Genomic DNA, 22,170 nt, shown 5'->3' on the forward strand with positions numbered 1-22,170 from the left:
TTGTTAGACTCTGAGTAGAGTTTTGTCAGGTCTCCCGAAAGTCACATGAAGTCATTTTCCTGCCCCCGATCTAATTACCTCCCCTGTTCTCTCCCCGTTAGTCATTCTTCACGCTCAGCCCACTCTAATAAATATTAACAAATGAATTAGAGTTAATGTTTTTAAATTAAGTGTCTGTGGCTAGTCACCAGTAATAATGGCCATGGAGTGGCTCAGTCATGGGCTCATTACGGCATAACTCATTATATATCACCCAGGCCTCTCTAATGGCCCCTTACAGAACCATTATGGAGCGCCGGACCTGTTTTTCTTTCTAATGACGATAAATCATGCCTGTCGAAGAAGTTTGGGGAGCCAAGCACAAACACAGCTCGTTAGAAGTCCAACCTTCGTGGTTTCCTTGGTTTCCGGTGGAGCTGTGGCAGGCAGCAGCCTGATTGTGAGGTTGGGCTGCTCTTATTGCTTCCTTTCTCTTGGTTCTGTGTGTGCTGGAAGTCTGTGGCAGTGAGAGAGATGTAGAGCAGACTTTTGAAGGGTAATGACGTGTGTTCCGGAGTATTCTACGGAGAGCTTGATGGGACCTCAGGGAACACATCAAGGAGACAAGCAGTTCTTTCCAGTTTCTCCACGTTAAATCATGTGATTTAGTCGTAAGGGGCTGGGGAGAGGAGGGCTGAAAGCAGAGCACAGGTTGCTTCTTTAGGAAATGGATTTTGGTCAGTGGGCCATGTAAGCGCTTGACCTTCTTTTTCAACTAAGCAAAATGGCTTCCCTTTCTCTGGAGCCCTTTGGGTGGTGGCTGTACAGAAAGCGGCATGGCCCCATTTCCCAACGCTCTTCCCGAGTACCCCCACCCTCTACGCCCTCTACCCCCAAGGCCAGACCTGGGCTTCATCTTCTGGTTTGCCCCACACCTTCAAACCCCAACCAGACGAAGACATATGCAAGCACACTATATATGCCTCTGGCCTCACTCAGTCACACACATACAGACACACACAGACACACACACACACACACACACACACACACACACACACACACACACACACACACACACACACACACACACATATATATCCCAAACACACACATATTCACAAATGTCCTGCATACACACACACACACACACACACACACACACACATACACACAATATATTACTTTCCCCTCTCTCATATAAGATGATGAAAATAAACAAAGGTCAGGACTATTCAACATGACCACTTCTCCTCCTGCTGCTATGACAGCATTAATTCATCACGCTAGGCATCTCAATGGAGGACTTCTCAAGGAAAGCAACTGAGAAAATCCACTCTGCTCAGTCTCAGCAGCCCTCCTGTCAGTGCCTCTGCCAGAGTAGACCAAACTTGGAGACAGGCAAAGAGGGGGTGCAGGAATAAGTGAAGGTGATCGCGTGTCCTTGGCGCCTTCCCTGTCAGTACGAGAAGGTGCTTAAGATGACTAGGAGGGGATAAATAGCTTAACAGGGCTCAGAGAACTAGTAGCAAATTAATATTCAATCTATTTGGAGAGTTTTTTTGATAAGTGGATTTAAAAACCATGTGAAGAAGGTTCAGAGATGGAATCTCAACATCCTCAACACAGTGAGAATAAAGCAATGGTTCCTTCACACACTCCACGGTAACACAATTTTGATGCCAACCTCGTGCGCTCCGCTCGAGTATGTGTGCTGTACTGTCCCATTTGATAGTTTCAGACGCTGTATTTTTTCCAAGTTCAGATATGCATCCATGCACTCAATCAATCACTTTCATAGATCACCCTCACAAAAAAGACGGCTAAGAAAATAATATCACACACAGTATCAGGGAGAAAGGGAGACAGAGAGAGAGAGAAAGAGCGAGAGGGAGGGAAAAATGGCAAACGTCAGCTTTGCCAATAACACATCAAAACGGACTGAAAATGGAGAGTTATAGATTGCGGCGGAAGGGCAACATTGTGTTCATTTTTCACGCCTCTGTTTGTCAGGGTGTTCCTGTAGCACTGTTGCAGAGGCGGTTTTTACCCATCATGCATCACTGTTTAGCGTGGCCAGTCGATGGCTTATCTGGCGCCGCCATCGCTGCCGGGAGGAGCTTGCTTATTTATAATTAACAGACCCGCCACACACACACTCAGACACACACACACACACACACATGCACACACTCTCCCCCCTCCCTCCCTACACAGCGTGGGGTAAACCAACAGGTAAACAATGAGGTGTGTCAGTTACAGCGCTTCTGGCAAGCCACAGATCTGTAAAAAAAAAGGCCCATTGAGCAAAACACACTGACACACACACACACACACAAACACACACACACACACACACACACACACACACACACACACACTCACACACACACACACACACACACACTGAGATAAACACACCAAAATAGATGTGTGTTCACAAATACACACATATAGACACAAAAGCACACACATATACACACACAGATATGCAAATAGGCATACATACACACACAAACAAACAAAAAAAACCGCACACACACCCGCGCACACACACACACAGGCCCCCAGCCGAGCCGTCCTGTCTGACAACATAACTGATGAGCTGCAGGCTGCTGCACACGCGCCAGTTTGTCACCAGTGACATCTCCATCTCTCTGTCAATTCAGACAAGTGTGGCGGCCAGGCGAGGAGAGGAGAAGAGAGGAGAGGAGAGGAGGAGCTGAGAGGAGAGGAGAGGAGAGAGGAGAGGAGAGGAGAGAGGAGAGGAGGAGCAGAGAGGAGTGGAGAGGCGCCTAACGAAGACATCTGAAGCTCTCTCTCCCAACCACTCAGCTGCAGCGGCAGTCACAGTCAGTCTCAGGCGGCCCCCTCACAGTCTACAGGCTCAGGAGGAAGAATCTCTACGGGGTGTCTGATAACAGCACCTGAGGCAAACATCAGAGAAAAAGACAGCGATTATGATGGTGGTGGTGATGATGGTGGTGGTGGTGGTGATGATGATGATGATGATGATGATGATGATGATGATGATGATGATGATGATGATGATGATGATGCTGATGATGATGATGATGGTGATGATGAAGGTGAGGGTGAGGTTTTAGTTTGTAGCCACACACCTCCACAGTATGCCTTACATTAGTGTGCTAACCTTGGAGTTTTAAACTCGGTGGTGACGCAAGAAGTCACGTGACGACTTGAGCTCCATTGCTGTTTCATATGCACCTGTGGTTTACTGTAACCTGCTGCTGCATTTTACCTTGACCTCAATTGCTGTGTCTTCAAGGAAATTCAAATCACCCACTAGAGGGCGCATTTAGTGCGTGTTAGTCTAATCTCGAAAGAGACATGGTTTTATGGTAGACTAAACCATAGTTTGCAGGATAGCTAGATAGGTGACAGCTTACGCTTCATAAACCGACACACACACACACACACACACACACACATACACTGTTGGCTAGTTTGGACTTATTACAACATACACTACAATAAAGGCTACAAGATAGCAGTTGCTTACAGTGGGTACGGGTTGAGAATGCACCTTCTCCCGCGGGACTCCCGAAGAGATCCCGCAGGCCGTCAAGCCAATTTTTTTCGAGGCTAAGGCAATGTACCCAAACAACCACCAGGTGGCAGAAAGTTTCATCCCGCATTTCAAAATGATGAAGACCGCATATCCGTCAATAGTCGACTCCTTAATCTCATTTAATCATTACAATGAAGGTGATGACTGGCGAAATTATTCAAACGACGTTTCAATGAACCATTGTTGAAATGAATGAAAATGGTTATAGAAAATCGCCTACAGCCTAACGCCGACACAGCTGATTCTTTGATTGATTCTAAGCTGTTTTGATGTAGGGGATGGGTAAACTGGCGCGCTACAAACATGTTACCAATCAAATGTAATATTAGTAGGACTAGCCTACTTAGACACTTTAGTCATAGGCAACGTTGCCATGTTAATTTGGGCTAGAAGTGCTTGCTTGTGGTGGCGCTCCTGTCCGCTGCTTCTCCCGAATTGTGTGACAAATTTGTCAGCAATCAGCTTAAATGTCAAATCATATTTATTTCTCTTTGTCGCCATGGTATTGGGGGAAACGCGGAGAAACGAGACGGTCAGTCCTCGTATTTTTTCTTCGCGTTTCGTTATAAGAAATATATAGGTAATAGTTAGTCTTCTTCCGTATTGAACAGATAGCCTACAACCAAATGACACTTTAATGCAGCGTTTCTCAAACTATGGGCCGCGAAACGTGGAGACTGCTGCTGGTCCGCGAGACATGGAGTGAAATTAGGTCCGGTGATCTGATAATTTGCTGCGCAATTGACCAAGCAACCGCGGACCGACAGAAAAAGAAAGCAAACGTTGCTGCTATCGGGAGGAAATGCTTGCTAATTTTATGTGTTTAAACATAGAGCCATACAATTAGGTGTGTCTGTTATTATGATAATTTTCGAGCATAACTGCTTGTCCATAGCTCAGTGACATGTGTTACAGTTTTTTCCAATTGCTTACACACAATTTTTCAAACCGAGTTCTTTTTAACAAAATTTAAGCACAGGTATCCAAACGCCACACCCATTTTGCATAATTCCTAGATTCTTTGCAAAATGAAGCACTTCAGTCAAAACAAACACACTTCAGTCAAAACATACACACTTCAGTCAAAACATACACACTTCAGTCAAAACATATACACATATTTGTAAAAATGCTATTGGTTGTCATTTAACAAACACAGTCCTCAATGATCAGACACTATTGCAGCCAGTTTCACACTGCAGTGATAAATGCAAAACGCATTTGTAAAAAGAAAAATTAGGAAATAGCATGTGCTAGATTTTTGCCCAGACATTGTTATGTAAGGGATCATTTAGATGTCCAAAAAAAATGACAAACCCACAACATTCTTCATGATTAGTTCGACATAGGGAAAGTGTACATAAATAGGTCTATAAACTTGCACTTGCACTGTACAACACTGAAGACTGCTGTAGACTGAATATTTCAAGTATTTCTTTCAATACTTACAGTATTTCTAACCATAATCAGTTATAGTGATCAACCAACAATGAAATCAATTGAACAAATAAAATCTGTAGACAAACAAAAACTACTGCATAAAGTACATACACTTTGACTCTGAAGAGCAACTACTGCAAAAGCAACAAGACTGTATAGCACACCTGAGTGCATGCGTTTTCAATTTTGCACATGTGTGCTTACACACCTGGTGGATGTGATTATCCAATTCGTTCATTAGTGTAGTCATTGGCAATCCGGGGCTTTGTAATGACAAGGAAGTAACCTCACAATCCTTATCTGTGTCTAAGGTGTGGAAATATGTGTAGAGTTTTACAAATCACTGTGTGTAATGTTTTGCAAAAAGGGTGAAGCAGACATTGTGTGTAATGTTGTGCAAATCTGTGGAGGTGTTTTGCTCCTTGGAGTCAAATTTGGCTAATTGTGTGAAAAAAAATATTTTAGTGTGTAAACAATCGTAAAAAACTGTAATAGCCTTGCCATAAGCACTGCTGTGGAATGCAGGTGCTTCTTTTATTATGCGGTTAGAGCATAAGCACTTACAGATGGTACGGGTTGAGAATGCTCCTTTCTTTCCCGCACATCGGGACTCCCGAAGCATCGGGACTTTAATTAAAACTGCAACCGCAAGGGGGCAACATAAGACCGCCTTAATAAAATGAAGGTTCGGCTCATACCGGAAAACACGGAAAAACCCGAAGACACCGCGCTGGTGACAAGCGGAGAAAAGAGACATTACGCTCGGCATGTCAGATTGCAGTTTCAGAGTTTTCGAATGTTTTACAGCGTAGGCCTACCTCACAGCTGGCTCTCTCACTCGACGTAGCCTATAACTCAGTCAGTCCAGCAGAGATGCCAGAGCAACGTTTTGGTCAATGGAGAGGGAGAGATTTTATCTCATTTAATCCGTCTCATTTAATCATTAAAATGAAGGTGATGACTGGCGAAATTATAATCAAACGACGTTTCAGTAAACCATTGTTGAAATTAATGAAAATGGTTTTAGAAGCCTTCAATTCAACCTGAAAGACTCGATATATGCAACCTTAGATTAATTAATTCATTCATTACGGTTACAAGACCGCATTTCCGTGAATAGGCTATTATTGTCAAGGCGAAGACTAAAGAGATGGACAAGATGGACATTTAGGCTACATTTATGCTAGGAATACTTAGAAATGTGTAGGCCTATTCATGGGTTTCATCAGGTCCCTTTCCACAGGTGTATACAATCAAGCACCTTGATTATCAATGCAAACTGCATGGTGCTTGATTAATACACCTGTGGAAAGGGACCTGATGAAACCCATGAATAGGCTATTTTAAAACGGAGACATGTTCATTTTCACCGGCGACGCTGGGTAGCTTACCCAGCACTTTATCACAGATTTTGTCCCCACCACTTTTGACAACTGAAAATAAAATGTATTTAACAGAAATATCTTTAATAGGCCTACATGCCTATCATGTCACTTTACTTATAACCGTAGGCTACATGCATGGAGAAGATCGCGCATTTTGTAACATTGTAACAATGGATGGTCAGATATGCGATAGAGCAGTGAGGGTGATTCATTGTAACCATCGACTAGTAGGCCTAGCTCCGCAAAAGAAGTTTCTAGCAACTTAGAATATATGGATCTCGTTATGCATGTTCATGTCGATTCAGAGATAGACATAGACTACCGTGGGCTACTGTGCGTCAATATAACAGCATTTTATGTGGTGAATTAATGACTAACGTCAGTTTAACATGTCAGAACTTTTGATCGGCGTTTCAAGTGCATGCTGCGAATAAATGAACTCGACTGACTGAATCCTTTATATTTCTTGGCTAAGTGCGAAGAGATTGACACTCAAACTGTGGCGTAACTGGTTGAGGCATCTTAATCATACGTCAGCGACCGGGTTTCAAATCTTACTCTACGAACCTCCGGAACCCATTAAGACAAGAGGCATTATTTTATTAAAAAGATTTGCGATTTTTTTATGATTGCGATGTCTGCTGAAAAGAAAAGTTAATATGTGAATTCGTGGTTCAGCGCACACACACACACACACACACACACACACACACACACACACACACATTTTTACATTTACATAATAGGGCTCGGGCACACGCCTTGCATTCTAGGAATATCGCCGCCATTTGGTAGCGCACTGAACGTAATATCCATTCATTCAGATGCACAAGACAAGAAGCAGAAATATAGTAGCGATTTATTCTTTTCCTCTTGCGATCGTGGGTTGCACTGTTACACCCCACTACACAGCAACATACTACCAAGAAGGCAAAAACTAAGTAACAGGAACACACTAAAAGGCGGGAGTAAATCCATAGTAATCCATAGTAAACTAAGGAGTGAAACTGCCAGTGTGGCTGTGCCCGCGAAGTTTTGATGTCATGATCCCGAGCCCTAGTGTCAGGAAGTGTCTGTCGAGAGAGAGGGGGGAGGGAGGCAATCGTCCTCAATGCCGCATATAGGTAGGCTATAATGTATAGTGAACTGGTTAGACAAGTGTGGGGGAGGGGGAATGATCGCACAAGACAATTGCTCTTCATGAAATGGGTAGTCTCACAGACGTTTGTCGATGTTTAAACGTAGCCTACTACATCACTTGCGAAATCGGACGTGGCACATAGAATTATTAGGCTACTGGATTTAATATAGCATAGACTTTGTTCATCCTATATTAGCCTATATTAAAATGTAATGTGCTGCGGGGAAGCATTGGGGAAGTCAGTTTAAGTTGTCCTGTAACAATTTGCCTCTTATTATAATCAAGAGTAGGCTATGCAGCCACTACGCACATAATAGTCTAGGTTACGGGCGGATGCGAGCAACCCCATGCAAAAGAAGGCCTTAAGTTAACGGATTGAAGGCCTGTTTACATGTCAAACATGCATTAAATCTAAGAAACGAAAAACACAAATATCATGTATTGTGTCGTAAACAGTTAATGACTTCGTGGCCACTATGCGCAACTGCATCGCGCAGTGAGCTGAAGGATAGGAGGACCGACACGTATTAACACAAAGCTTTGTAAAGCACTAACAACCACCCCTCAAAGTTCATTGTCCATAAGTCCAAACAATAAGTATAAAAATCCGACAATCCAAAACGATAACGAGATCTCCCAGAAACGAAAAACAAGTTTGTTGAGTAGCCTAGTCCTTCCAACAATCTCAGCTTTTGCGTTTGTTAGATAAAAGGCATTCTGTCCTGCTGTATTCCAATGAGAAAAAATCATCCACAAGGTAGGCTAAGGGTCACGGTAATGCAGCATGCAGGAATCTATATACGCACGAAACGAATGAATGGGTTATATCGGCCAAAACGAATGAATGGGTTGGGAGAGTCGTCTGGCTGTGTCAGCAGACTGCAGTCGGTCTCGAGGGGTTAAATAGCGCACGTACTTGAATTTTAATCTGAAGAAGACCACACGAAAATAAAATCAAATCAAAAAAGAAGGATTTCAAGTGTGCAAACCTTTTTCCATTTTTTTTTATGATTTAGCCTACTCTTGTTCTGCACCTTGACCGGGGATGTGCACAAACTTTTTTACTACACTTGAATTTTAAACCAACTCCTCTCCATATCCTATAGCCATACTTTAATAATCAGATGTTATGCTCATTTTTGTAGGCTACACCTCACCGGCAAGCACGCACGCAAATGCTGCTTTTGCACATCTACAATATTGGCCAGGCTATATAGAATAGGCTTTTAGGACTGTATTTTGCCTTCGTGCAACTTTAGTTGTGCTCAATCTAAATTATTGTCAGTAAGGATAGGTCATATTACCAAATGGCGAACCTCGAAAATTATTTAGGATATAGAGCCGTGTCCATTACGCATGCAGTTATTTTTTAGGCTATTGTTTTATTTGAGTGTTTTTGTCTACCATGGCAAACATAGTTGAAACGTTCGCTCCAAACTTATGTATTTCCAATCGGCTTTCACAAAACCGATGAGGTCCAGATCTCAGTGGCCTCATAGCTGCCTACAGCCATGCATAGTAAGCCTAATGATAGCCTAATAGTTATGACATTAATAGCCTATTAATGACCTCATGTCGGAATGGCACGTTGTTTGAAAAAAAAAAGTTAAATAGGCCTAGGCCTACCGCCGAGTGGGGATATGTCGGAATGAACAGCGGATACCAGCTGGGTTGTAAAACATTACTGTATTCGTTGATCTTATCGATGCAGTCCTTGCGGCCACTTCTCCCCATCGTAGGAAACTTTCTGTTTAGTGTTGACAACACAAAGGCCTTCACGTTGTGTGGCAGTGCTTGCTTGCCCTTCGATCCATCCCAGTTGGTGGTTTTGCACCTGTCCCTGAGTTATAGTCTATAATATGAGTAAGCGCTTATGCTCTAACCGCATAATAAAAGAAGCACCTGCAGCAGTGCTTATGGCAAGGCTATTAACACCTGTCACTGAGCTATGGACAAGCAGTTATGCTCGAAAATTATCATAATAACAGACACACCTAATTGTATGGCTCTATGTTTAAACACATCAAATTAGCAAGCATTTCCGCAGCAACGTTTGCTTTCTTTTTCTGTCGGTCCGCGGTTGCTTGGTCAATTGCGCAGCAAATTATCAGATCACCGGACCTAACATGGCAACGTTGCCTATGACTAAAGTGTCTAAGTAGGCTAGTCCTACTAATATTACATTTGATTGGTAGCATGTTTGTAGCGCGCCAGTTATCCCCTACATCAAAACAGCTTAGAATCAATTAAAGAATCAGCTGTGTCGGCGTTAGGCTGTAGGCGATTTTCTATAACCATTTTCATTAATTTCAACAATGGTTCATTGAAACGTCGTTTGAATAATTTCGCCAGTCATCACCTTCATTGTAATGATTAAATGAGATTAAGGAGTCGACTATTGACGGATATGCGGTCTTCATTATTTTGAAATGCGGGATGAAACTTTCTGCCACCTGGTGGTTGTTTGGGTACATTGCCTTAGCCTCGAAAAAAATCGGCTTGACGGCCTGCGGGATCTCTTCGGGAGTCCCGCGGGAGAAGGTGCATTCTCAACCCGTACCCACTGTACTCATATAGACCAGGGGTCTTCAACCTTTTTCAGCCCAAGGACCCCTTGGCTGTGAGAGAGACTGAGCACGGACCCCCACACCTGGCACACCTCAAATCATGCCTATCATTTGAACCGTCAGTCATTAGTGCCTACATGCATGCACGTACGCGCACGCACACACACGAACGCACACATTCTAAACATAAGTTATTATTAACATGGGGGTAACTGCTTTATACAACTCGTTTCTGATAATTCTTTACATAAGTGTTGCATAAACTCGCCCTATAATAGAATGAATGTCACAAGGGTCAACTAAGGTGGATATGTAAGGGATAATCAACGACGCACCGTGCGTTTCTAGGAAAATAATGCACGTTTTAAGTGTTAATAAGGTCCCGACGCCGCAGGCATTATTGCAGTGCATTATTTTCCTATAAACGCACGGCGCGGAGTTGATTATCCCGTTTATACCACTGCTACTATCATTTTCGTTTATATTGCCGCTGTCTTAGATACAACTGTGTTTACCGTTACATTCACATTGGCGAATTAATATTCAAGTGTGAGAAGCTCCGCTTTAACCCTCTCTGGTGGTATAAATTCAGCTAAATTCAGGCAAAGCTTCATTTGCTCAACCTGATACAGTCAGAGAGCCTCTGCATCTTGTGTAAATAGCCTATAACTTGTCTTACACAAGGAAACACAAACACACAAGATTATCGTTATCGTTTCATTTTGATGGTATGACATCGCGGAGAACGTTCACGCAGAACGCCTTGACCCCCGGTTGAAGACCCATGATATAGACTATAACTCAGGGACAGGTGCAAAACCACCAACTGGGATGGATCGAAGGGCAAGCAAGCACTGCCACACAACGTGAAGGCCTTTGTGTTGTCAACACTAAACAGAAAGTTTCCTACGATGGGGAGAAGTGGCCGCAAGGACTGCATCGATAAGATCAACGAATGCCTTCGCAAGCCCCGAAACCCCGGTGATACATTTTCTTTCCTTTAATTCAATAAAAAAAAAATTATCTGAAGAACTTTTCCGAGGTTGTCTACCAAATCCTAAACTGAAATAGCGTAAACATTTTATCTTATGAAAAAACTCTTAGGGGGAACAGTTAGGCAGCCCTTCCTCCATATCGTATAGGCCTAATATAGGCAATTTATTAGAGGGGTCAAAAAAACTCATAAAGTAGGCTAGCCTGCTACTTTTTCCAGACTAAATGTGTCACTTTAGTGATTGGCTCTTTCAAATGCAAATGAGGTGGATGGGCTTTTGAATGGGCCTGCTACAGGTGAGAGGACAAATTCTAAGAATTTGTTGTTTTTACAAAGTGCCATTATCATTGGCATATTCTCTTAAAACAATACATAAGTTTAGAGCGAACGTTTCAACTATGTTTGCCATGGTAGACAAAAACACTCAAATAAAACAATAGCCTAAAAAATAACTGTAGTGCGTAATGGACACGGCTCTATATCCTAAATAATTTTCGAGGTTCGCCATTTGGTAAAAAGCCAGGTCTAGGCTATATATATATAGAGAGAGAGAGAGAGAAAGAGAGAGAGAGAGATTCATTCATTCTGCATTACCGTGACCTTATACCTTGGATGTTTTTTTTTTCTCATTGGAATACAGCAGGACAGGATGCCTTTTATCTATCAAACGCAAAAGCTGAGATTGTTGGAAGGACTAGGCTACTCAACAAACTTGTTTTTCGTTTCTGGGAGATCTCGTTATCGTTTTGGATTGTCGGATTTTATACTTATTGTTTATATAGGATGAACAAAGTCCATGGATTTGCTATATTAAATCCAGTGGCCTAATAATTAGGCTATGTGCCACGTCCGATTTCGCAAGTGGTGTAGTAGGCCTACACTGTAAAACGTAACAACCGTCCTTACTCAAAACATTTAATAAATTGAACTTAGTTTTTGTTTTTTGTTGAGTATACTTGCCTAACCTGAGTTTTGTTAACTTTTTGTGTGAAAAAGTTAATAAACTCAGTTCAATCTAGTAAAGCACACTTAAACTGCTTGAGTTTGCTTAAGTTTGTGCTACAAGCTTAAAATAGCCTACAAGTTAAATTACTCACTCAAATAAAGTCAATTACACTTAAACTGCTTACTCTGTGCTACAAGCTTTGCCACTGTAACATGACACCTAAATATTGAGTAAAATGTACTCACATCCTATTTAGCCTACTTGAACTTGCCTAATTTACAGTATTTGCTAGGCTAGATCTACTGCTCTCAGTCAAATCAATTAGCCTACAAATTTTAGGCTTTAGGTTGGTCTAGGATCGATTGGCTATTTGATTTCAAGCTTTGCCAACTATGTCAAACTGCTTTGAATTTTTACTTTATTTAATAAATAGGCTATCCTAAATTCGTGGAGGCTGCTTGATTTTCTAAAGTTTGTGCAAGCCCAAGTCCATTCCATTCTATCATAATAGCGATAGTGTTGGTCATCTCCCAGACAGCAAAGGAGTCCAAAACGGACCCGCGCTCAAGCCGCCACATCCGCCTGACAGTCAGCCTCCGTTTTGGATACGGTCACAGAACACATTTCGCCTCCGTTAACGCGCTTTCATACGGCGGATCCACGCCGGTCCCTTTGCGGATGCGCACATCGAACGCGCCCTTCAAATCTGCTAACGGTTTCCTTCCTCAGTTTTTTCGCTGATGGAGTGCGGAGGCGAAACAGCGGTGTCTGCCGGCTCACTGTAAGTATGCTTCTATATGCTTTATTTATGCAGTTACCTAGTATATTCAGTGAAAACGTACTTCCATAACACAAGTTACCAACTTATCTAGCTTTATTTGCTGATATAATCCGTAATTTGCTATACTGGCCATCTGATGATACACACCAGCTAACGTCTAGCAGCTAGCTTGCGCACGCTAATTTAGCTCACTTTCGACAGGGCTAAATCTTGTCCAACTTGGGCTTTGTTACATTTTTAATCAAAGCTAAACTCAAAACTCAGTTAAAATTGAGCGAAGCTTGATTTGGTTGAACGCTAACTTCATATATGCCTGTGAACAACAAGTTGGTTTGCGTGAGCTAGCGTTAGCTTGTTGCCTAACGATAACGTTAAACTGTCATGAATATTTTTTGTTAACGTTAGCAGCTAATGAAAGCTTATATGTTGGACTCGGGAGTCTTTAAGAAGACTTAGCTGCTAGATGTGTTTACATCTTATTTCGTTCTTGGAGGGAGGCTGATTTCACATTGTTTACCTATCCTGGATAAGATAACGTTTGTGATTTTAAATTATGAACGACGTATCGATAGTTCTAGTAGCAACTAGCTGCTAGTAATGCAAGCTATGCGCCATGTCAGGCGCATGCTCAGACCTGTTTAAAACTTTTTGAACTCGTAAATGGCAGCAAGAAATACCCTCGGGATTCGTGCCTTTACATTTGTACACGCGTTAGCGAGAAACCGGCCTACTATTCAATCTAAAACTTCTGGTTTTCAGGCGTGTTTCCTGGTGAGTTTTTCAGTTGAATAGTAGAGATTGCTCGTTAACTTTCATAAAATATAAGGGCACAAATCCCGAAGCCATTTATGAAGAAACTGCCGTCAATGAGGTCATTTAATGCTGAACGTTTTTTGGAGCATGATTTGACTGAAAAGGAGAAACACATTAGAGGCAGTAGTTGACTTGATGCATATCCTTGCTTTGCTTTGTCACAGACCAGACTCTTTTCAAAGTTTAGAATATGGGAAGAGGAGCTAAATTGATCAACACCATATTCTCTGGATCCCAATATAATGCTATTTTGATGGGGTGTAATATTGGTAATAATAACTATTTGCCTTTTTCCCCCTGATGATAACAGTTATGCATATTTATGTGTCTGTGTTACAGGTCATTCACAAGTGGCTCCAGTCTGGTTTGGGGGTCTACCCTTTCTTATCATGTCCTGCCACCCAATAAAGTAAGCTATACAGCCTCACATTTGATTTGTTTGACTTGGATGTATAAGTGGTTATGATAACTATTTGGCAATTTATTTCTGAAGATAGAAGTAATGCATATTTTTGTATATGTGTTATAGGCCATTCACAAGTGGCTCCAGCCTGGTTTGGGGGTCTAGCCTTTCTCATCCTGTCCTGCCACCCAATAAAGTAAGCTATACAGTTTTACATTTGAGTTATTTGACTTGGATGTATTAGTGGTTATGATAACTATTTGGCAATTTATTTCTGATGATAGAAGTAATGCATATTTATGTATATGTGTTACAGGCCATTCACAAGTGGCTCCAGCCTGGTTTGGGGGTCTAGCCTTTCTCATCCTGTCCTGCCACCCAATAAAGTAAGCTATACAGTTTTACATTTCATTTATTTGACTTTTGGTCCACACATTAGTCATATAAGATAACCATACTGTATGCCTTTGTAACTGGTGTTACGAGTTCAGGATGAATTGAAGGTAAATGTCAACATACATAAATGCCTTTCTCTGCTGTAATAAAATCCACTGTTTACCTCAAAAGCTCTCTAATAAAATGTACATATTTTTTTTTATTTCAGAAGAGAAATTACTAAAGGCCTCTGCACCTGCTTTTACCAGGTAAGGATGAATTGCAGATACATTTCAACATAAAAAATGTTTTTAGTCTACTTTGATAAATTCCTAATTTCCAGTACCTACAAAGCTCTATAATCAGCATCATTTTAGTTTAATCTGTGCATGCAAATGCTGTAGTATACTAACAAGTATTTGTCTCTGTGAACCACTTTTCTGTTGCCTTTTTACATTTTCAAGTAACAGGTCTTTGCCATCATGTCTTAAACCCTCATTATATTTACTGGAAGACTACACTGTGCACATAACAGAAGCATTCCGTTTGCAGAGCATCTGCTGCAACACTGTAATCAATGGAACTCTTTAGATGTGATAGCGGCATGTACAGTATGTTTGAAAAAATTAGACTCGTCTTCTAAAACTATTTTCATGCTCTGCGAACAGAGTGCTTCACTTGTGGACCCAGTGTAGCTGTCTAGTTACAGGTGATGGATTGTGTCACCATTACAGCAGCCTGCTGGTGGCGGTACCTTTATATTCATGTTGCTGACATTCAGTTGAAAAGTAGTAATGTACTGTATATGCTTCCAAAACGTAACTCATTTTGTTATGCTTGTATGATTACAGATGCTGTGAGAGAGCTATGCCCTGTGCCGCGGCTTCTGATTCAGTACAGCAGTTCAACCAGCCCAGCAAACAGGAAAAGCTCAAGGAGGTGTCTTAACTATCAGCATTCCTACCCAAACAGATCAACCTACTGTTATGTCCAACTAAGAAAAACAATGGTCTGGTATGAAGGTTATCGGTGTTTTGAAACATAAATATTCATTAAATAATAATAAAAATGTTTGACACTATTTATGGTTGCATTTCATTTTACTTTATTATCTGTTTAAGGTATTTATTGTCTACGATGACTTATTTCATTGAGCATTGAGGTGCCGGTGACAAGTGTCTACTATTGTCTAGGAATTGCATGAAGGAGTTAAAAGTTTGTAACTTAAATAACTTGTAGGCTGTAGTGTAGCAGAGTTGAATTCATGTACTGTAAAACCCATATTCTAATGCTTACTGTTTCACACAATGAAGGTATTTGGCTGTAAAACCACAAGGTGCTTCACATGATAGATTTTGACTTAATCATTATTATGGTTGATACAAAACTTACTTTATGTAGCCTAGTGATATGTTGGCAAGTTAGATTAGGCTATACAGTGTATTTCTGTAGTATAGTTTTGGCCATAATAAGATAAATCAGTAGGGATATAGGCCAGATGAACTGCTTCATGAACGGGTCCTAAACGGATCCGGGAGGATGATAAACGCCTCCGAAATGAATCCGCGGCGGATGCGCTGTTTAATTCGCGGGTCCGAAATGACTCCGCTGCGGATGCACGTCCATTTCGCGGGTTCGAAACGGACCCGTAGCGGATAAGCTGGTTCAAGCGCGGATGCGGATAGAGTCCGCCACGGAGTCTGGTCGGACCCGTGATGCGTAACCGCTTCGGACCCGCCGCGGTGTGCAAGTGGACGCAGTTTCGGACCCGTTTCGCGGATCCGTTCCGGAAGTCGCGGTACCTCCGCGGCGGATCCGCTACGGAGTCAGTTTGCTGTCTGGGCTAGCTTTCTTTTTAGCTGGAATAGATTATTTAACTTTTAACAGGCCTAAGACATTTGCTTTTGGATTTCACTACAGTTTTAAAGACTCTAACCGCACAACCTATAACCGTAAGACAGCCAGAGCCCACTCACTCGAAGTAGACTCTTGGTCTTGTAAATTTGTGACCATTCACAGCGAAATCAGTCGTTTTGCGCACAACGTTATTTTGAGAAAATCAACAATAACAAACTTCCGGGTTGAAATGTTGAATTTCACGTTTTCGCATAATTCGACTGTATACAGTCTACAGTTTCATATCGTGAACGCATTTCACGGAAAAACATACGTTTTGACTGTTAAACCCGGCGAAGATTCAACACATTTGCTGTCATTCCCGTTGTGCACGCGCTGCTTAAAAAGGTGATTTCTCCTCTTCTGGCATATCGTGACAGGAGAACCATGTCAACTTTAGATGCGGTTATCTTAGCGATAGTTTGTGTAATACCCTCGATATACATATCGTTGGAAAGCTTAGTTTATGGCCGTTCACGTGAGCACAATAACTTAATTTAATAAATTTTACCGAAACGACTGGTTCCGCTTTACAGGGTAAACATGTCCATGGAAATTGGTAGGGTTGAAACCTATGGTTGAAACATAAAATGAACAACTTCATACAGTAGCAAACTGAACAGGTGCACGGGATATTTGAATCACTACCAACGGTGACGTCAAGGCTGATTTCGCGCTCGTGCATACTAGCACTGTGACTTGGGCAAGGAGCTTCCCTCCACAATTTCAGTGCATTTCGGCCAATTTTGGTTTTGGACTTCAAATGGTGTCTTGGATGGTGCAGTAGTCTATCGTTGGTTTGCTGGTAAGTAACACGCTTTTTTAAATAACATACAGTACGTAGCACTGCAATTTTTTATGTTGTTTGCCTTCAAATGCTAACGTTTATTGCTTGATTGTTAGCAGCTAGCAATCAAGCAATAAACGCTAGCATTTGAAGGCAAACAACATCAGAAATGCTAAATCAAGACGGTTTGCCTTTGGTTGCGGCTAATGCACATTTGTACTAAACGTATTGTTCAGTTAATATAGTTTTCTATCCACCTACTCGCAGCTACTGTCTATGGCAGCTAAATGCTGTATATACGTGCAATGCACCGTGCAATGTCACTTCAGTGCTAAACCGTAGGGAGGTAAATTGCGTACATTATCATACTAACGTTTTGTGATGTATTCAAATTTGAACAGTTAGCCCAATCTAGCTTAGCTATTCTCAAACTTGTTCAACTTCCCAGAGGGGGGAAAATATACAACAGTTGTCATTTGTGTCATTTGTCATTTGTATTTTTGGTCGAGTTCAGTCAATTACTTGTGGATTTTACTTGCTTTTAGCCTATAATTACTGTGCTTAAATGGTCATATGAAGCCACATTTGCCAAGTTGTGTAGAAATAAGCTGTTACTATTCATGGGTTTCATTAGGTCCCTTTCCACAGGTGTATACAATCAAGCTACTTGATTATCAATGCAGACTGCATGGTGCTTGATTAATACACCTGTGGAAAGGGACCCGATGAAACCCATGAATAGCTATGTTATAGCTTATATTTGGGCTAGTTCCATTATTAGTGTAATCACTAATCAGTGTTGTAATGAGCCTTTCTCTTTTTTCTTTTGTCGCAGAATCAGATTAGAAGAAAGGCATTGGCCTTGTAAGTCCTGCACATTATCTCTTCTCACCAGATCTTCCCTTAAGTGTTAAATGTTGTATTGCCAACCTCATTATATTTGTAATGTAAATATGTCACAATGTAAATATTCTGTTTTACAGGATTATGGAAGACAAATGGCATGTTAGAGTAATTGTGACTAATGAAGATATCAGAAAGGTCACCTTAGATGGAAAACCAAGCAATGTTGAAACGTTGCTCTCTGATCTGAAATCTAAATTGGGCCTACTGTATGATTTCACTTTGCAATACGAAGATCCTCTGTTTAGTAATGCCCTGTGCAACCTGACTGATATGTCAGACTTACCAGAACGATCTACAATCAAGATCATTAGTCATCTAGCCCATTCTCCAGCCCGCAACCAATCACCTTTGTTGAGCACATGCAGCACAGAAATCCTGAGCCCAAGAAACAAAGATACAGACCACAGACATGATCCTTGGCCTTCTGAATTTGAGATCCCAGAATTCTCTGTGGACATCAATTTCAGGCTAAGACAAGGTGACCTTGTCTACATGAGAGATGGCACTCTGTTACAAATGTCTCGGGACATGAAACATGCAATCCTAGAAAAACTTGCAGAGGCCATGTATAAGTATATGACGTACCCCCTAGATTATCACTTTGATGAAGTTGCAGCTGGTCTTGTCAAGAAACACCCCTGTTTGGTGGAGCCTGAATACTATAGGGGATATTGTGGATGGAAGAATTGGTTGAAGTTTAAGATGGCAAACTACCGCACCAAATTAAGGAGATCTGGAATGGCTGATGTCACTTTGAACGGCTGCAGAAGGAGGAGGGATTTCCCAGACGACGATCCGCCAAGCCGCAACATCATGAAGGCTAAAAGGAATGAGACTAACTTTTTGCCCAATTTCCCTGATGGTGAGGATGAAGTTTCTCTTGAGGCAATAAGGCGTGAGCTGGAAATGGAAGCTAAGAAAAGCCTACCTGATGTGATAGGCATTAGGAAGAAGATGGATCAGACCTTCGCACTTAGACGAAAGGAAATTGTGGAGGAGCAACCACCTGTGACCAGAATGGTGGTGCGCTGGCCAGCGCTATTCACGGAAACTCAAGTAAGAGACTGTGCATAAATTATTGTAAGTGAAGTTTATACCAACCTTAGTCATACCCTTAAAATGTTGTTGCTTAAAGTTGTTTGTGTATGTTTTAAAGATTTATGATGAGTTCTCAAGAGTTGCCAGCAAGAACCTTCGTCAACAGTTCTATGAAACATTGGACCGTCACACGCCCAGCCTGATTCAAATGCTGAAGGCTAAAAGAGAAGTGGGCCAATCTCTTGAAGGCTTTCTCCACCAGATTGATACTAAGGTGATGGTCATTTCCCATCCTGTAGACGGTATCAATACAATCAATTGACAAAATGTTCTACTGCTCAGCTTCTCTAAAAGGCTTCGCAACTGTTCTTTTTGAATTCAATTTGTCCTTTTTGTGATAATGCATTTGAAGCAATTGTTATCTGTAAAGAAATATACTAATTTCCCCCTGGAATTGTCTAGAACATCACTGCGACACGGACCGTTGTGCTGAGATGTCTCCCAGTGTTTCTTGGAGATGATGACAGTGACTTCTGCAGGACATGTTTTGTAAGTATTTTTTAACATATTCTTCACAAACACTACCTTAGAACTGATATACCTGATTTATGAAGAAGAATACGAAAAGGTTTGATAGAGAATTGACTATAGAATGCCTCCAATGCTTTGTAAGTGTGCAAATACACTATATTGCCCAAAGTATCGGGTCACTTGCCTTGACCCCCATATGAACTTCAGTCACATCCTATTCTTAATCCATAGGGCTTAATATGACATTGTTCTATCCTTTGTAGCTATAAGAGCTTCAACTCTTCTGGGAAGGCTTTCCACAAGGTTTAGGAGTGTGTTTATGGGCCTTTTTGACCATTCTTTCAGAAGCACATTTGTGAAGTCACACACTAATGTTTGATGAGGAGACTGGCTCTCAGTCTCCCCTTTAATTCATCCCAACGGTGTTCTATTGGGTTGAGGTCAGGACTCTGTGCAGGCCAGTCAAGTTCTTCCATACCAAACTCTGTCATCCATGTCTGTATGGACCTTGCTTGGTGCACTGGTACACAGTCATGTTGGAACAGGAAGTGGCCATGAGCACCTTTTTGAGATGAATTAGAGTGCAGACTGAGAGCCAGTCCCCTCGTCCAACATCAGTGTGTGACCTCACAAATGCACTTCTGGAAGAATGGTCAAAAATCCCCATTAACACACTCCTAAACCTTGTGGAAAGCCTTTCTAGAAGAGTTGAAGCTGTTATAGCTACATAGAGTGGACCAACGTCATGTTAAACCCTATGGATTAAGAATAGGATGTGACTGAAGTTCATATGGGGGTCAAGGCAGGTGACTCAATACTTTTGGCAATAGTGTATAATAGGCCTTATTTTCACCTATTCACTTCTTTTTAACACGCTGCTATTTTTGTGAAGACAGCTGGACATCTTAGGATCACAGTTACTACATAGCCAACAATTACTCACATTTGCTTACTGATGGATTTCTCTCTCTCTCTCTCTCTGACTTGCACACACATGCTTACTCATCATCTCATGCATGTTTTCACTAATTCATTTATTCTGTCCTCGACTATTGGCTCACACAGTATTGTGTTGAATTCTACGCAGGACTCGGACACCGGAGAGGACTTCGCCCAGGTCCCAGTGGGCATACTTACCGTCGTCCCAGAGCCAGATGCTGCTACTCTGCACTTGCACCCTGCCAGCTTTGCGGTAATTCTTGAGGGTGACCTAGTCTTGGATGACTTGTCTTCATATCCAGAGGCGTTTTGTCTTTTGTTTGGACTTATTTATGCATTGCACCTTGACTACCCCACATCAATGAAGTATTCATTTGAGTTCATTCAGAAAATCCTTTTGGATATTGGGCAAAACAAGCTCAGTCCAAAAATGCAAACCTTAAAAAATGCTCTCATGAGCTCATAAGCACAGGGCATGTAAGCAGAAGTTGTCACGTCAACCATTTCTCCAACAAAAGTTGATTATGTTTCCATGTGCCATGCTACTTTTACGATCTTTTTGAAATTCCACAAGATTTGTTCATCCCATTCCAGGCAGGGAATTTTCTAGGTTTTTTTCTTCTTTTTTTTTTTTTAGAAAATATAGTAAACATTTGAGTGAGACCATGTTGTCTTTGGATTGGTCTGATAAACATTATTACAGTATGTTGTTTAAAAACTTGGTTTTGATATAATAGTAATATCTGATCAGACCAATCAATTTAATGCAGAAAGATTGTAAAATGAAGAAATGGTTGAATAAAACGGAGAAATGGTTGAATAAACCAAAGCATGTTTTTTTTGTGCCATGCTTTGGTTTAGTTTATAATCTTGAGTTTTGAAAGTCAACCATTTGTCAGACAAAAGTCCATGTTTTCGGATTGGTCTGATAAATCATGTGAAAAACCATGTGCCATGTTTTGGTTTAGTTAATAATCTTGAGTTTTCAAAGTCATGCAATTTTTTTCCGATTTTTTAAAGAACATTTTTGTTGCTACATATTGGGTATGTTTTACCCTTGATTGTGTTTTCCACAAGCCTTAAAGGTTGGGTACGGGATTCGCAAAACGGACGGCAGAGTTTGAACATATACAACCTCAAGTCCCGCCCTCCATGCACGAGCGACAATTCAAATGCGCAGCGCGAGAGCTAAATGAAATGCCAGCCTGGCGTCTACAGCACTATGAGCTCTAGTCTCCATACAATCAATCACTCACATCAACTTCCCCAATTACATTCTTTATTCACCTCCAAAGGGTTGTAGTACGTATGGTTCAGTAGCCATAGGTGTGTATATTTGAACAGAATCTGGTTTGTTCTTACCAGGGCGATTATCTCCGAGTTTAGTGCTGGCCCGTTGGTTCGCCTATTCCACTGTAGCTCCAAGCTGTTAAGTTTCGATTTCATGTTTACAACACTCTTCGTGTCACGGTAAAATGTAATTTTTGCTACATAGCTTATTTATTGCGTGGGTGATTGAGTTTCCGTAGGTATCCGCTGCCTTAGTTTGTATAGAAATGAAGTGACACATACAACAAGAGGGGAACATGGACGTGCAGCAGCAGGCAGTTGGTTTCGTTTCAGCACTGACTCGCGGTCACCAGCTTTCGAAAGGGTC

The 22,170-nt window shown here is 41.5% G+C and overlaps 1 long non-coding RNA gene across 1 annotated transcript; it reads left to right on the forward strand.

Annotated features, from left to right (window-relative positions):
- The first annotated feature begins 13,975 nt into the window (after positions 1-13,975).
- On the forward strand, positions 13,976-14,669 carry LOC134086985 (uncharacterized). Its single transcript, XR_009939792.1, has 4 exons — positions 13,976-14,047; positions 14,168-14,237; positions 14,358-14,427; positions 14,646-14,669. It is a non-coding gene; the product is annotated as an uncharacterized LOC134086985 (long non-coding RNA).
- The last annotated feature ends 7,501 nt before the right edge of the window (positions 14,670-22,170 follow it).

The sequence above is a fragment of the Sardina pilchardus genome, chromosome 7 (genome assembly GCF_963854185.1).
Source record: "Sardina pilchardus chromosome 7, fSarPil1.1, whole genome shotgun sequence".
NCBI lineage: Eukaryota > Metazoa > Chordata > Actinopteri > Clupeiformes > Clupeidae > Sardina > Sardina pilchardus.